The 18,446-nt window shown below is 43.5% G+C and overlaps 1 long non-coding RNA gene across 1 annotated transcript; it reads right to left on the reverse strand.

The window, feature by feature from the left end:
- Window positions 1-12,384: 12,384 nt before the first annotated feature.
- On the reverse strand, window positions 12,385-15,151 carry LOC108587433. Its single transcript, XR_001906019.3, has 2 exons — window positions 14,997-15,151; window positions 12,385-14,268 (listed from the first exon to the last, which is right to left on the reverse strand). It is a non-coding gene; the product is annotated as an uncharacterized LOC108587433 (long non-coding RNA).
- Window positions 15,152-18,446: the final 3,295 nt, after the last annotated feature.

An 18,446-nucleotide genomic window follows, 5' to 3' on the forward strand; every position in this document is an offset into this window, starting at 1 on the left:
GGGGAACCGATGCTTCTGGTGCCAGCCCCAGCAGAGGCTGATTTCTTCAGCTTCCTGCAATCGGTTATGAAATCACCATTCTCAGAACAAACTGGCAGAAAGCTGGTGTCCACTTCACTGACCTTTCCTGCACTTGAGAAGTGCAACTACAGGCTCAGCTCAGAGAATACCACAGAGCCCTCTTCCCTGCTTGGAACAGCAGGTGGGGGAGTCACCCTCCCTCATTTATTTCCGTCCCTACACTGTTAGAACAGGGATGACAGGGGCCTAACTCACTTCCCAAGAAGTCGTGGCATTCCTGTATAAACAAAGTAAAAATTTCTATCATAAATCCCCCAAACAAGTGATATCCCAGAAGAAGAAAGAAAACAGTGAGGGAGGAAGGTGCCATCCAAGGGGAAAACATGTCAGGTTGTGCACATTAGATCTGGTCATTCACAAGTGACCTCTCTGGGAAGGCAAAGGATAGCAGAGGTTGAAACGGAGGCTATAAAATTGACAGCCTAAGTAGAGCACTTGACAGAAGGAAGAACATGTAACCAGTGGACTCCTCGTTCTCCCAGCACTGCCCTCACAGCCCAAATAATTTCTGAACAAAGAGAACAAGATTCAATGTTTAAAACCTCTGTTTAAGACCTCTGCTTCCATTTCTGTGTTTTCCTTCCCTCACACAGCCCAGAGTGTGCCCCAGCAAAACCAGCTGTCAGGAAAGCATTTGATGTCAGTCATTTGCATTTTAATGCGATGGAAAGATGAGGAGCTGCCTCTACTGGCATATTTCAATTTTAAGACTGATTTGTTAGAGTGAAAGACTCCTCGAAGATAATTCTAGCTTGGGAGGTGTGATTGGACAGATTCTGGGGAGGGGAGGTGGTGGGTAGGGAGGTCACCAGGTAGTCACCACTTCCATTTTCATACAAAGGTTCCTGTAGTGCTTGGGGTCAGGTACTGGGTTCCATCTTGGGAAGCCAGAGGGTCTGATCTTCGGCTTGGGTGCCACACTCCTGGTGAGCACAAGCAAGTGAGAGCTCAGATTCTGGTGCAGGATGAGTGGAAGCGCCGCTCCCTTTATTTCAAACCTTCTTCTTCTGGTCTGTGGGGGAGCCAGCTCCCTGGGGAGTCCCATTACAACAGCAGCTGACCACAAGGAGCTCCAGTGTGCAGGCCTTCTTCCCAGCTGCAGGCATTTTAATTGTGTTGTAAATAGACAACCATGAGGCCAAATGATAACTTTGTGTAGTCTTAGTATTCCAGATCCATGGAGATCTGAGAATAAAAAGTCCCAAGTAACAGCGTATGCTATTTATTTTCACCAACTTATATAAAACTGAGCCCTGACTCTGTTATGCATTGCCCACAGGCAGCTTTATAGGATCACAGATACATCAGTGGTCCCTACGGCCCTATAAGGCTATTTTCCTAGCATTACACATCCTCCAAGTCATAGATGTCAAAGTGCTGTTCTAGTGGAGATTGAATGTCATTCCATTGTTAGAAGATGGGAAGTAAATTCAATATAGGAGATCAAATGGAGACTTTTCAATTTTCTCTTATTCTTTTCTTCTGTTTGTTTTCGCAGTTAGTGAACCAGCAGATCTTGTTATGAGGAGCATTTAAACTTTCACAAGCTCAGTTACAATGTGATGCTCAAACAAATTCATTTTAAAGGGACCGCTTGATAGAATTAGGGAAAAGAACCATTGGCTCTACAGATTGATTTAGCATAGATCTTGTCCAAAGAAAGGAAAAGTCCTAGAGTTCAATAGGAATAAAATTTAAATGTGACTCAGAAGAAAGAGGATTTTCATGTATGGATTTGAGCTATGTGAAACCAGCAGCAATAAACGGGACTTACAATATTATTGATGGCCAGTGAACAATAATGAAAGTCTGGGCCAGCCACAGTGGCTCACACCTGTAATCCCAGCACTTTGGGAAGCCAAGGCAGCCAGATGACTTGAGGTCAGGAGTTCGAGACCAGCCTGGCCAACATGGTGAAACGCCATCTCTACTAAAACTACAAAAAATTAGCCAGGTGAGGTGGCACGCCTCTAATCCTAGCTACTCGGGAGGCTGAAGTGGGAGAATCGCTTGAACCTGGGGGGCGAAGGTCGCAGTAAGCTGAGATCATGCCATTGCACTCCAGCCTGGGCGACAGAGCGAGACTTCATCTCAAAAATAAATAAATTAATTAAAATTAAAATTAAAAAAAGGATGAAAGTCTGAAATAACCTCACACATGAAGAACCAACTCAGACATCCAATATCCCACTTGGTGAGATATCAGCTCTTTACTGGTCCACATGCCCAGGAATTCCAGCTGCCTATATAGGGTACGATTGCAGAATTCTACAAGGGCATCTTAGTGGGAGCTTGTATTGCCCTGACATTGAGAAAAAAGATAAAATTAATTATTCATTCTCGGAGAAAAAACTCAGTGTCTCTCACAGTTGTGTCACTTAATCATAAACCATTTTAGCCACGCGATTTTCCTTTAAGATGTGTCATAAAGGGTTTGCATACAAAATAGGGCCACAACTCCAGCCTGAGTGTTTATTTTATCTATAATCTCAATATTTCTGCTGTGAGCTCTGGATACAGAGATTTCTAGTACCTTGAATTTTCTTTTTTCTTGTAGTAATTAGACAGTAGCTATAGCAAATATGGCTTACCAAGGAAGGAAGCTCTAGTGAATAAATATGGTGTTTCTAGGAAATATATTTGCCTTGGGAAATTTCCTTGATGCATTATAGCCTCCACATACATGACTCAGCAAGTTATGCCAGAGGTCATGGAACAGAGGGGCTCAGATCAAACTAATGTGCTTGAAGTATATATAGTTTATTCAGTGCACTTAAAACATACAGCAAGAATCAAGAGGAGACAGAAGAAATAGGGTAACACACTTAACCAGAGGGTATAGGTCAGATGGAGGAATGGCACTACCTGGTCCTCAGTTACATGACGCTCACAATTCTGTCTGTCTCCCTGCTACATCAGCCTTCCCCATTGATGGTGGGTTACCCAGATGAGATGTGAGGTTCAAGCAAGAGAATTCAGTAAATAGAAGGTGACTGCAGCCCACACAAGGTAGCTCTATCAGAGGGACACAGAGGCAAGTCCCATAATCAACAGCTCTAGTTTGTCAATCAGCCTGATGAGCAGCAGATTTACATTTCTTGGGCAGAGAACATGTGACGCAGGAGAGACATCCCTAGGGGGTGGCCAATTTAAGAGTTCATGAATATTTAGTGTCACATTCTTCCTGTATATTTGGAGACTCATGAATACATGTCGCCTCTTGGTCCTTTCTCCCTATGTTCAGCAATACACGCCTTGCTAACTCTATGGCTCACCTGTCTCACCGCTTACTGACTTATGCATCGCTAGCATAGTTTATGAATTCTATGCCTCATATGCTATTTGCTTATTCATTACCTATGTCTCATGTTTCTTGTGAATTTTATCCATTTGTTTCTTGTCTTCTACAGCAGGATTAAATATTCTCAAAGAATAAGAAAAATACAACGTATTTTCTGTGAGCAATATTGTTGACTGTGTTTATGTTGATTCCTTTACATTCTAGAAGGTATCCTTCCACTTATCCCTCCCTCCATCCATCCACCCATTCATGCAACATGCATCCATCCACCCATTCATGCATTCATGCAAATACAGCTGGTCCTTCATTTCCACATGTTCAACCAATCTCAAATTGAACACATTGGGTGGAAACTCAATAACAATACAATGATATAAATAATACTAATAAAAAACCATACAGTATAAAAATGTTTTACATAGCATTGACATTACATTAGGTATTATAAGTAATGTAAAGATGATTTAAAGTATATGGGATGGCCAGGCATGATGGCTCATGCTTGTAATCCCAGCACTTTGGAGGCTGAGGTGAGCAGATCACCTAAGGTCAGGAGTTCAAGACCAGCCTGGCCAACATGATGAAACCCTGTCTCTACAAAAATACGAAAATTAGCTGGGCATGGTGGCAGGTGCCTGTGATCCCACCTACTGGGGAGGCTGAGGTGGGAGAATCGCTTGAACCTGGGAGGCAGAGATTGCAGGGAACCGAGATCGCGCCATTCCACTCCAGCCTGAGTGACAGAGTGAGACTCTGTCTCTAAATAAATAAATAAATAAAGTATATGGTAGAATATGCATAGATTATACCCAAATACCATGCCATTTCATATCAGGGATTGAGCATCTATGGATTTTGGTGTGGGAGGAGCTTCCTGGAAACAATCCCGCATGGATACTGAGGGACAACTGTATTTGTTGGTCACCGATTTCCAGACACTGGTGTAGGCTGTGGGAATTGGAAGATGAAGATAAGCCAAGCCTTGAAAGTCTCCACAATTTAGTACTAAAGAGAGGCACAAAAAGAAATGCTGGCCAGGCGCGGTGGCTCACGCCTATAATCCCACACTTTGGGAGGCTGAGGTAGGTGGATCATGAGGTCAGGAGATTGAGGCCATCCTGGCTAATACATTGAAAGCCTGTCTCTACCAGAAATACAAAAAATTAGCCAGGTGTGATGGCACACAACTGTAGTCCCAGCTACTCGGGAGGCTGAGGCAGGAGAATCGCTTGAGGAGAATCAAGAGGCAGAGGTTGCAGTGAGCCGAGATTGCGCCACTGCATTCCAATTTGGGCGACAGAGCGAGACTCTGTCTCAAAAAAAAAAAAAAAAAAAAGAAAAAGAAAGAAATGCCAACAATGAAGTGTCATAGGTTTTGTAATAAATCTTTGTATAGTGAGTATCAGGACAAAATAACAATGTGGTCAACTTTATAGGGTGTACTGGGTAGAGTAGGTGGGGGAGAGAGTAATGGTGTCTTAGATGATGTGGTAGAGCTGAGTCTTAAAGGTGGCTATGATCTCCTGGGCAGAAGGAGAGAAGAAGGTAATTCCATACAGAAAGAATAGTGTGAGCACAGCCAGGGAGGCTTGCAGGGCATGCTGAAGTGTCCCACACCAAGAAGGGGGCCAGGGAGAGGCCAAATAGTGGAAGAACTCGGATTCTAAGAGAACTTGAGAATAGTCTGTTCCTTTAAGTGATTGATCCTGAACCTTTACAGTGTGAAGAAAAACTCCCAGCTGGTCCTTCTATGAATTATGTGATATATTATTTGGGAGACCTTAACTTCTCAGAGCCTCCTTTTCATTTGTGAAATGGAATGATAACCCATGGAAGCTTGCAAAGTTGTGGGGATTGGCAGATCACTGATGGAGGTGCTGAGAGCAGTGCCTGGCACCTTGAAGGACTCCAGGAAGCAGTAACTACCATGAATAAATTCATCATTGGGATGATCACAACCTCCACAAGCATTGGGTGAGATACAACACGGTTTTGATTGATCAGACAACAGGACCATTTACAGAACACATAGTGACATTCAGAGAAACATTTAAATGGTGTTATTTGTCCCCATCTGAAAAAGAAGGAGCTTACAATCATTAACCTGGACAGGCAGCCATACCTAAGCATACCTTGAAATTCTCTGAAAACACTCATGATAATATGCTGTGGTTTCAGCTGGGTGCGGTGGCTCACACCTGTAATCCCAGCACTTTGGGAGGCTAAGGTGGGTGGATCATGAGGTCAGGAGATCGAGACCATTCTGGCTAACATGGTGAAATCCCATCTCTACTAAAAATACAAAAAATTTGGCTGGTCATGGTGGCGGGCGCCTGTAGTCCCAGCTACTTGGGAGGCTGAGGCAGGAGAATGGCGTGAACCCGGGAGGCAGAGCTTGCAGTGAGCAGAGATCGCGCCACTGCACTCCAGCCTGGGCAACAGAGCAAGACTCCGTATAAAAAAAAAAAAAAAAAATATATATATATATATATATAGACACACACACACACACACAACACACACACACACACACTGTGGTTCCATTAGTCTGTCCAGAACGTGGAAAGGTACAGTCTTTAAATTTATGACATCTGGGACAGGGCAATTTGAAATCTCCACATTTCTAAGTTAGCATCATGTAATATGGGAAATGCTTATATTAGAAAGATTTGCCTGTGACGAGGCAGCAGAGAATAATGCCCTGAAGTCGCAGCTGCCAGGCTGGGTCAAGACTGGGAGATGGAGATCCTTACTTTCAGTCTGGCAGAAGGACAATGGAAAATGACTGCAGACGATATGTACTGCCAGTATCTTCAAAAATGAGAAAGGATGGAGGGAAAAACATGACCCTGGGCAGGGCTGGTGGTGTGAGGAAATGATGATTCAGTGCGTTGCTTTGACCCTCGCGGTGCTTTGTTCAAAACTGAGCTGGGCAATTCCTTCAGTATCAGGAAGAGAAACAACTCTTGTCAATAAATTACAGCGGATGTGGGAAATCACTCCCAGGGTGAGGTCTGGAGCTGAATGAGTCCCTTGAGGTCAGTACCCACAAAAGCAGCTGCCAAAATTTACATTTTCCCATTTGCCCTCTGGTTCAGAGTGGATATAAATCCACATAATGCAACCATAGAGCCCCTTGCCTGTCTGCTGGCCATGCATCCGGATCAAGGCTGGGGAAGGAAAGGAGGCACTAGACATACCTGATAAGTACTGAATCCAGCTTCATCACAACCATGTCGCGCTTGCAATCATTTCTACATTTCTGGAATCCCCTAGAAAATCTCAGTCCCATCACTATAAATAATTTTAAATTCATTTATAAATTAGATTGCAAAAGATATTTAAATATATATGTACTTTTTAATTTGCAAATAATATTTGCACATTGTAAAAATGTCCAGAGTGGCCAGGTACGGTGGTTCACAGCTGGATTCTCAGCACTTTGGGAGTCTGAGGTGAGCAGGTTGCTTGAGTGCAGGAGTTAGACACCAGCCTGGACAACATGATGAAACCAGTCTCTACAAAAAATACAAAAATAAATTAGCTGGGCACGGTGGCACATGTCTACAGTCCCAGCTACTCAGGAGACTGAGGTGGGAGGATCATCTAAGCCCGGGAGGTTGAGGCCGCAGTGAGCTATGATCATGCCACTGCACAGCAGCCTGGATGACAGACTAAGACTCTGTCTCAAAGTTAAAAAAAAAAAAAAAAAAAAAAATTCAGAGTATTTAAGCAAAGACAAAATAAAGTAAAAGCCTCCATTTCTTCATTTCCCATCCAAATCCAGATCTGCAGAGATAACTGCTAATAATTTGGTGTGTATTCTTTCAAACATTTTTACTGTGCATAGAATGTAGCAGCACAGGCTCTGAAATCAGACTGCCTGGGTTGGAATCTGTCTCTGTCACTTAATAGCCTTGTCACCTGAGACAAGTGTCATACCTTTCCTCAGCCTCAGTTTTATCATCCTTAGAAAGGCAACAATAATAGTATCTTCGCATAGTATCACTTATAAGAGGGAGTTGAATAATGAGAACAAATGGACACGGTGGGGGGGAACATCATACACTGGGGCCTGTTGAGGGGGTGGGGGGCAAGGAGAGAGAGAGCATTAGGACAAATACCTAATGCATGTGGGGCTTAAAACCTAGATGATGGGTTGATAGGTGCAGCAAACCGCCATAACACATGTATACCTGTGTAACAAACTTGCACATTCTGCACGTGTATCCTAGAACTTAAAGTAAAATTTAAAAAAAGTATCTTCCTCATAGATTGTCATAAGGGTTAAATACATTTATACACATACACACACAAAATGTATGTATGTCTAATACCTAACAAGCACTCAGTGAACATTTGCAAAAACAGAACTTAAATGAAGGTGATTTTGAAAGAAAAAGTTCCTTAAACACTTTGTTTCCAAAGTGAGAGAAAGTAGAGAGGAGATAAGTTGGGTGGGTCAGGCTGAGTTGGACTCTCGGCAATTCTGAGTTTCTTTCTCCACAGATATTTACCTTTCGAGGGGTTGAGTTTCTTATTCTTCCCCAGTAAAAGTAGCTGATGATGGTTAAGAACATAGTCTTTGGGGTCAGACATGCATGCACTAGAAACCCAACCCCACTACTTACTAGTGTTGTGATACGTGACGTTGTATTACCTAACTTTTCTGAGCCTCAATATCTTTACCTATCTAATCACAGCAGTTTTGTTTCAAGGATTATATGAAATAATGCATGATTGACTTTGCTTGGCTCAGTCAGTACTAAAACATAGTGGCTATGGTAGCCACCATTGCATAAAGCAAAGGGCTTTGATGTGGTTTGTATGTTTGTCTCCTCCAAATCTCATGTTGAAATGTGACCCCCCCTATTGGAGGTGGGGCCTGGTGGGAGGTGTTTGGCTTATGGGGATCGAGCCCTCCTGAATGGCTTCGTCCCCTCCTCTCTTTAATGAGTGAATTCTTGCTCTGTCAGTTCCCTTGAGAACTTGCTGTTGTAAAGGGCCTGGCACCGCTTCTTTTTCCTCTCTTTCTCCCTCTGTCATCATGTGATCCCTGCTCCCCCTTTACCTTCTGCCATGAATGGAAGCAGCCTGAGGGCCTCACCAGAGGCAGATGCTAGTACCATGCTTCTTGTACAGCCTGCAGAACCATGAGCCCAATAAATGTCTTTTCTTTATAATAATTATCCAGCCTCAGTGAATTCTTTATAGCAATGCAACAAAATGGACTCAGACAGGACTTAATGCTTTCACAGTAGAAGCTGGGAGCACAGGCTTGGCACCCTCCTCTGAGGAGAATGACTTGACTTGGTTGTACTGGAGGTGGCTGATTCACCCATCTTTTTTTTTTTTTTTCTACGACCTTTGGCAGTCCACCTTTCTTATGATGGGATAGAGCTTTCTAGTCAACAAAGCACTTTCAAATGCATTCACTCCATTGCTACTCTTCTGAAGAAGGAGAATAGGGAAGGCATCATTAACAATGGAGTAGCTTTGGTTTGCAGGTAAGAAAACTGAGGTTTAGAGAGCATAAATTCCTTGGCCAAGGTCACCTAGCACGTGGCAGGGCCAGAACTGGCACCACCATGCTGTGACAGGGCTGTCCTCCCACTTTCCCCATGAGACAAATCAAAGGCCAGTTGGTAGTGTACGGAGTTTCCCCAGGCTGTATGATGCATAAGTTATGGGCTCTCGGGTGGGGTCTGGCTCAGAGGAGGCCCTTAACAAACGGTTGTCATTATTATCAGAGCATCTTTAGGGACTTCCACCTCTACGTCTGCCACCATGACTCTATTTTAAGCCATTATTTTCCTGTGTGGTTGATGAAGCTAACAATACTGATGTAAAATGGTTATGAACACCAGGACCAAAAAAAATATCTTTTCCTTACCAAGATGATCTATATTTGGAGAAGCATGGCTCTCCCCCTTCTATTCCATTCTCATATTTTGAATTGGGAGCGATTTTGCTTGAGAAACACAGTCAGGACAATTTCCATCTATAACTGCATTGTAAGGAAGAGGATAATGGAAATTTTAATGAAAACGCCAACGCAATGCAAATAGGAATCGGTTCTTTTGCAATAGGAAGCAGCTACTTTGCTCAACAGGCAACAAAACCTTTAGCTTGTGTTCATTAAAATGATGATCGTCTCCGGCTCCACTGAGATTTAACCAAGAGGGGGGAGAAAAAAAAAGAATTTTAAAAGTTCAGATGCAGTTCACTCAGAAGTTTGTCTCCAGACTTCGAGAACATTTCAATTTTTCAAAAGGGCACACAAAGAAAGAGGCTGGACTCCTGTCCAAAAGCGCACAGATTCTCTAGATCATAAGGAGTGCCTGAGCCAGTGTGCTGTTAGTTGTCTGCGCTTTTTGTTTCATGACTATGAAACAGCAGGATTGACAATGACATGCTGGACTAACCATGATCAGCCCCAGGGCCTGTGCCACCAAAAGGACTGCACAGCAATGGCAGCTCCTTCTTCTACCACAGTCTAGCATTCGTGCTGTGTGTGTGGTGGGTGTTACTTAGGGGAGGAGGAGGTAATAGTGAGACATGTGTTTTATGTGTTAAGGGGACAGAGACACTAAGCTTGATCCACTACGATGTCTGAGTCGGTCTGGTAAATCAATCACGAAAAGCTCAAAAGAGAGTTGCACAGTTACAAAGCCTTTGTCATTGAATGGTGGAGACTGTGGCATCAGTCCCACACCCTGTCTTCTGTAGGAAGCAGAATGAGAGTGCAGTTGCACAGAGGTGGTTCCACTATAGCTCCTCGTGTTATGCATGGCAGACATTGCTAATATTCACTCCAGTTCCCGGTTGGGCATGGTGGCTCACACCTGTAATCCCAGCACTTTGGGAGGCCGAGGCATGTGGATCATCTGAGGTCAGGAGTTCGAGACCAGCCTGGCCTACATGGCGAAACCTCGTCTGTTCTAAAAATACAAAAAATTAGTCAGGCGTGGTGATGGGAGCCTGTAATCTCAGGTACTCAGGAGGCTGAGGCAGGAGAATTGCTTGAACCCAGGAGGTGGAGGCTGCAGTGAGCTGAGATTGTGCTATTGCACTTCAGCCTGGGCAACAAGAGTGAAACCTGAAACTCCCTCTCAAAAAAAAAAAAAAAAAAAAAAATTCATTGCAGTTCCCATTCCCTCACCCCGATTACTCACAGAACTACAAGTTTGTTCCAAAAGGAGAAGCAGCCCAGATTTAAAAAACAAACAAACAAACAAACAAACAAACAAACAAACACTGCATTCACAGCCTCTCTTGCTGACAAGGGTGATGATAGACCAAACTGCAGTTCTGATCAATGAGAAATAGATGACTGGCAGGGATTTCTGGGAAAGTTTTGCTCTCCTGATTTGGTGCCTCTCTGTGTTAGATTGCAAGAATGGCCACAAGTTCTTACCCTTGTCATATTTTTGGAATTGACTTTGCAACTTCTCTCATGGAAAAGCAGTTTATTTTTTCACCCTTTGACTCTGGGCTTGGTCTTATGAATTGCTTTGGCCAGTGGCACAATAGCAAACAAGATGCAAACAAAAACAGGTTGCATGATGGAGATTCCCTTCTCTTGTTGTTCTTGGAAACCTGAAACTACCATGTGAAGACACCAGGGCTGGCCTGCTGTATGATAAGGGACATGTGTCCTGGAAACTCCTGTCTCTCTGGCCAACAGCATGTCAATCACCAGACACATGAATGATTCATACTAGATCATCCAACCTACACCCAACCCACCAGATGTCTGCAGATGTGTGAGTGAGACCCACAGAGACCAGTTGAGCTAAGCAGAGCTGAAGAACCACTCATCTGACACAATGGTTGTTGTTTTCAGCCACCAGGTTTTGGGAGGTGGTTTGTTACCCAGCAAAAGTCAACAGATCTATGCTTTTTCCCCATGCCACTTTCTTCTTCCGGCTTGGAATGTATACATGATACTGAAGGTGGAACAACCACCTTTGCAACCATGAGGACAAATGCTTTACAGAAAGACGGATGGGACCTGGCAAAGTGATGCTACCATGGGCCTGATAGTTGCACCATCCCACAACAGTCTGCCTCCAGACTTTGTGTTTTGTGAGAAAAATAAAACCCTGTGTTGTTACACCACTTGTATCATCCAGTTTTTAATTACAGACATCTGAATCCACTTCAGGTAGTTTAAGTAAAAAGCAGTTTATGAAAATATATCACTTAGCTTATGGAACCTCTAAAGAGCCAGAGAACCAGTGTAAGATTCTACGTAGCCAGGAAAAAGGGAAGCCAGATATCGCAGAGCCAAGAGAAAGGCCCCAGCACAGTGCAGAAATATAAGTGTTGCCACCTATCATTGCAACCAAATTTTTATTATTATATTATTAAGGGAATGAACAGCAACATTTTCTTTTTTATCTTCAACTATTATTTTAAGTTCAGAAGTACATGTGCAGGATGTGCAGGTTTGTTACATAGGTAAACATGTGCCATGGTGGTTTGCTGCACAGATCAGCCCCATCACCTAGGTATTAAGCCCAGCATCCATTAGCTATTCTTCCTGATGCTCTCCCTCCCACCCCTCAACGGGCCCCAGTGTGTGTTGTTCTCCTCCCTGTGTCCATGTGTTCTCTTCATTCAGCTCCCACTTAGCAGCAGGAACATGCAGTGTTTGGTTTTCTGTTCCTGTGTTAGTTTGCTGAGGATAATGGCTCCTGGCTTTATCCATGTCCCTGCCAAGGACATGATCTCTTTCGTTTTTATGGCTGCATAGTATTCCATGGTGAACACTACCATTTTCTCCATGGCTCCCCTGGAAGAACAGACGCCTCTTTCTCTGTGCTCTCCACATTGCTACTCCCATGCTTCTTACTTCTGTCCCAAAATCTCATGCAAGAGCACCTATTTGGTAGAGCCATGTATTTCAATCACTTCTTCTTCAGGCACTTGGTGAGGGAGGGTTTCCCTAGCCCTCTAGGGTTATAGGAATAGCCGAACATATGACACCCAGCACTGGATAGATGAAATGAACAGCGGTTTATTAGTCATATACACTCACAGTCCAGGGCAGGAGGACAGTGCATACCATACAGGGCCATATGGGGATTCTATTTGGGAACACAGTGAACAAACAGGGTCTGTGGGAGGCAGGCTTTGCAATAAAAGAGGGTGAGATGAGGCCTGGTTCCCATGAGAGGATGCATGTGGCTTGTTTGAATATTTCTGTGTGCTGGCAGGGGCCTGAAGCCCACCGCTCAGGGATAAGCAGACACTGGACCCGGTCTCTATGACAAGGAGGGCTGTTTGGTTAGGGGGAACTTATCTGCCACAGCAGACTGGGCAGGGGACTTGAGATTAGGCCATTTGAGGCCTTCCCATGCTATTGAATCTTAATTTCAGGTCTTCTACTACACCATTTCTCAAGGAAGCTCCGTAACTGGAAGAAGAATTAGGAAATCTAGTTTTAGTTTTCTATCCGGTAGCTCAGAAAGGCAAGCTTAGAAGCTTGAGACAGGTGTTGAATGAGCAATATTCCACCTTTTTTATTATTTAATGTCCACACATACCCTTCTTTCCACAATTAAACTTTTAAATGATAACAGCAGCGACATGCTCTTACCTTATACAACTAGCCCTTCTACAAATGAAAATATCTGTCCCTTCCCTGCAGGAGGAAAGACTCCGTGTTTCATGGTCAGTGTGTCCAGCTCTGGGTGATGTTTAGTCCTTTTCTAGTGCAGTCACAATCCTATCTAGATATCCAGTCACCTGGGGACTAAATAAATAGTAGGGGAAATGGAGGGGGGAAATTGGAAATACACATCAGAAAAAGAAAGAAAATATAGGGAGGACTATAGTCATTTTCTGCAGCAGGTAAGGGAGTGACAAGAGGGCATAGCAGTGCCCAGTGGAAGTATCAGTGATGCCAGGAAGATGTCATGGTCTGCGTAGAGAGTTCTAGAACAGTGATAAGAGACAAGGATGGCTGAACTAATTGTATGGGAGCACATATAAGACCATCCAGGGCTTTTGGAAATACCAGATCTCATTCCTCATTGCAGGGGTCTGGATTTCTGCCTTGTAAGTGAGACGAGACCCAGCAAGAAACATGTTAAAAGAAGCAAAAAGACACAGTCAAAGTCCCCAAACAATATCCAGTTGGGAAGACAATTATTCAGTGCACAAAATGCCTACCCGCTCCACACTCCCCTCAAAAAAACCCCACATAACATTAAGGATATCCTGGCTCTATAAGAAGTACTGAGACAAGGAAGAAAAGAAGGCGTTGATCTGGGGTGTGTCTACCTGGGGAGGACAACAGATCATCATGATGTCCAATGGCCAGAACAGAGCCTCTGCTGTGCTCTCAGAGAGCACAAGAGCTTCCCAGTCCCAGAGAAGTCAAGTGACTCACTCACAGTCACACAGGCAAGGAGTGGCAGGCAAGTATCTTTCCGGATAGCACACTGCAGCAAACCATAATGGAGTAACTTCTAGGCAATCATTCTTTGTCTTGTTTCTCCTCGCACTTTTCACTGTCCTCTCAGTCAAAGAAAAGAACTATTGTCTAATTACGATGAAGTCACTTGATTTCCTCATGCCTCCAGTAGGCAAACTTTCCCATCAGTCACCTGTTTCTCAGATGAACTTTTCTGGCTAATGGGATAAGAAAAAAAGTAGTTTCCGTTGTAACTGTATCTTATGCATATACCATGGAAAGAACACTTCTTTGGAAGTCAGGAGACCAGAATTATTCTCCTGGCCTGGCCAGTGACTGCTGGAGGCTCTGAGCTGGTCCCTTCATCCCTGTGGGCTTCTGTTGCTTCATCTGCAAAATGATGGGGTTGGCCTGGATTCGTGGTTGTCCAGGATCCGTGGTTGTCCAGTTGCTCCTTAAAAACCTAAGATTACATGACAGTGTCTGAGCAGCAGAGAATGGGAGAAACCAACTCGACAAGACTTTGGGTCCCAGAGAAGGCAAGTGACTCACTTGACTTCTCTCTGGGTCCCCATTCCAGCTGAGTTTTCTATATTGGGGTTCCCAGGCTAAGAAAAATAAAATCACGTGAAGAGTTACCCAGGCCCTAATAATCTGTGATTCCAATGCATTTGTTTGATGGTTCTAAAGATAGCTCCTTGCCCACACGCAAGTGAGTGAGTGAAATTTTGGATGGGCTAAAAATAAAAAATGCTGGTGTGATTTCCGGATTTTTTCAGAATGGCACAGAGAATGGACTAAGAAAAATGTTTCATGAGTAGGAATTATGTTGCTTTCCTGCCAAGATTTATCACATAAGCATGTTTTGTCCTTTGCAGCACCAGCTTTATTGTATTTCACTGTATGTGCATCTGCCTTAAGGACATAAACCAAAGACTCTTAGAGGCTGGGGCCACACGGTATCCAGCATGGAGATTAATCATCAGAACCTTCTAAAGAAGTCAGTGGGAAGGATGAGAGAGTTCAGTGTTCTTCGTTTCCTCCTCCAGAATCTTAGCCATAATTGGGATTTATTTAGTCATGTTATAAATACCCTACTACTATGACAACTGGGACAGCTACACTATTATTAGGACAACTGCATTATAAATAAATTTTAAGCAGAAGTTCTAGGCAAGTGAAGATACCTACCTTTAGTTCAGAACAGCTGTTAAATGGTCTGGTAGTAGATGAGTTGTAAGAAGACAGAGATTCCCAAATTGTGCTGTTTGGTATTAAAGAAAAATTGGCCCAGACATGGGCATGGTGGCTCACACCTGTAATCCCAACTACTTGGGAGGTGGAGGTAGAGGGATCACTTGAGACTTGGAGTTCTAAACCAGTCTGGGCAACATAGTGAGATCCTGTCTTCGAAAAAAGAAAAACAAAGAAAGAAAGGAAAAGAAAGAAAAAGAAAAGGAAAAAGAAAGAAAGAAAGAAAAGAAAGAAAGAAAGAGAAAGAAAAGAAAGAAAGGTAAAAATGGTTTCTAATGCTTTGAACTTTTAGCTAATGAAGTAAAAACAATGATACATGGGACACAGTAAAATGTAGAGAATGATATATAGGAATCAAGATAATTTTAATTTGTCTACAGATGAGCAAACTGGAAGATACCATTAGGATGGTCTTCAAGTGCATGGAGATGTTTTGTGAATTAGATTCTTCATGGTCATTTTCAATATTCCAAAAAGAACAAGGAAGAAACGGACTTACATTCAGGAGATAAGACTTGGTTTGTTAATGGAAGTAAATGAAGACTTTTCTTTTTTTGTAATAAAACACTAAGGTGGACAAAATAAGGTCACCCTCAAATCTCTTGCCATCTGGCTGCCTGTCTTGGACAGGTATCAAAGGTGTCTGTTTCAAGGCAAATGGCTGAAGAGGGGGATCTTCATAGGATCTGAGTTACACTGATGAGTGTACATGAAGCATCTTTAGAAATGTGTGCTGATGAAATTGTTACCAGTCTATCACATCTGCAAAATGATGGATGCTTTTAGAACCTTTTTCTAGACATGCTTTCATTTGGGCTGTGAGAAAGGTTCCGAGGCAGCATTTTCCCTTTGTATGTGAAACAACAGAAACTCAGGGACATAGAGAAGTGAAGAGGCTTAACCACAGCCAGGTGAAAATGAGTGGCAAGGGCAGGTAAGCCCTGCTGTCATGGCCAGATGTGGACCCCTGCACTGCAGAGTGAGAGACGTCTGCCAGCAGGGGGCAGCACTGAGAGGATGGCGCTTGGGGGATGAAGAAGAGGGCCACCTGGCGAAGAATGGCTGCTTGTTGAGGTGTCTCTAAAGTGGGGCTTCTTGCCTCAGAGCACGATCAGGCTTTGGGATCAGATCCTCCCCTATTGGGTTGTATTAGTCTGTTGTTTTCAGGCTGCTGACATACCCGAGACTGGGCAATTTACAAAAGAAAGAGGTTTAACTGGACTTACAGTTCCACGTGACTGGGAAAGCCTCACAATCATGGTGGAGGCAAGGAAGAGCAAGTCACATCTTACATGGATGGCAGCAAGCAACGAGAGAGAGCTTGTGCAGGGTAATTCTTCCTTTTGAAACCATCAGATCTTGTGAGACTTTTTCACTGTCATGAAAATGGCATGGGAAAGACTTGCCCCCGTGATTAAATTACCTCCCACTGAATCCCTCCCACCACAAGAGGGAATTCAAGATGAGATTTGGGTGGGGACACACAGCCAAACCATATCACAGGATCATAGACTTCCTAAGGTGTCGTTTCAACAACTCACTTTACAGGGTTGGACACAAAAGTCACACCATCCATGTATTTATAGCAAGAATGATCTCTTTCCCCAGTGACTGGACCACTCATCCATCCAGGGCTAATGAGCTACATAGGAAGTGGAAGCTAAGGACAAACTCCTGGAGCTGCTAGGGTGGAAAGGTGACTTGGACTTGAGCATAAATCCCCTGTGAAGATTTCTAGCTGTCTGCCTTTGATGGGGCTCCAAGTCTTATGTCTTCACTGTGCTCAAACCAGCTCTCAGGAGTCCTGTGTACATGCTCATACTCCATTCCTAGAATCAAGCTTTAAAATCAAAGTTTTAAAAATAACACACACCAGGTCATCAATTGTTAAAGTTTTGTTTGTGTTTTTAAAAATGTTTTAGCAACAAGGTCTCGCTCTGTCATCCAGGCTGGAGTGCAGTGGCACAATCATAACTCACTGTAGCTTACTTCTGGGCTTGAGGGGTCCTCCTGCCTCAGTCTCTTTAGTAGCTAGGACTATGGGTGCGTATCACCACACCTGGCTAATTAAAAAAATTTTTTTGTAGAGATGAGATCTCTCTATGTTGCTGAGGCTGGTCTTCAACTCCTTGCCTCAAGTGATCCCCCCACTTTGACCTCCCCAAATGCTGGAATTACCAGTGTGAGCCACCACACCTGGCCTGGTCATTGAAGTTTATGAAGATTATTTGCAGCCATGGAATCCGATCCAGCCTGGAGAAACATTTTTATTAAAATGCCCTGTGAAATACTTCTACATTCTACCCTGTTCCTCTGGTGATTAGATCTACTAGCATCCTTCACATACTATACTCCTTTCCTCTGGGCAGTGCTGAATGTACCAGGCTATTCTCCCCTTCGAATTATACATTCTAAGATACTACCCCTCACCTTTTCAAAGGCCCATTCTTTCTTTAAGTGCATTAATATTATTCTGATTGCAGTTCAGTCCAGGCCATTTGGAGATTTATTGGCACCACTCCCAAGTTTAAGGGACAGCAATGTGTCTAAGGATGGGGGGATTCAAGTATAAGAGAGTTTGAGGCAGCAAAGGAGCCCAAGAGAATCTGGGATTTCTCCTACAGTCCATCAGATTATGTCCTGGAGACAAACACTAATAAGTGACTCTATATTCCTTGACATGTGATTTTCTTGACATATTCATTTTCTTTTTGAACAATTTCTAATTTTGCTTTGAATAGAGCAGGAGCCACCTTGCTAGAGAGCTGTCCGCCCCACCCCCAGCTCTGCACTTTCCACCAATCCCCATCTTCCTCACCACCAGCAAATTTCTCCTAGTGCCCTGCTGTAGCACACAGTGACAGCTTCTCTTCTTTCCGACCCGTACCTCACTTGGTTTGACCTTGCTTTGACCTTGCCATGACTTCTTCAGGCCTCAGTCTCCCATCCGCAGGAGGCAGTCTTAGACTTGACAGTCTCCAATATTTCTGCCAACTCTAGATTCTCAGAAAAATGCTCTCAGGAAAAAGAACCCCAAGTTAAGCAAATTGGCATTGACTTTTGTTTCTGTTCTTTCTCTTTATTCTGTAGCTGCCAAATCTTTAGGTATTTGAAACCAAGTGCAAAGGGTTCCCTGTGGGTTTAATTTCAGTTGCTCTCTGTGTATTTTTTATTATGCACTTACCGAGGGACAAGTCTCTGTAAGTGTCCCCCAGGCACAAGTGTCCTTTTAGTTCTCAGAAGCTTGGCAACCCACATACAGTCTTCTAATTAAAAATGTGCATTTCAAGAAAATTTTGAAGTCACACCCTCATACGGTGGAAGAAAGGAGCTCTGTTAAACTCTCCACACACACAAGAATGAATCTCATTGTTAGAAAGAGATTTT

Source organism: Papio anubis, chromosome 8, assembly GCF_008728515.1.
Source record: "Papio anubis isolate 15944 chromosome 8, Panubis1.0, whole genome shotgun sequence".
Taxonomy (NCBI): Eukaryota; Metazoa; Chordata; class Mammalia; order Primates; family Cercopithecidae; genus Papio; species Papio anubis.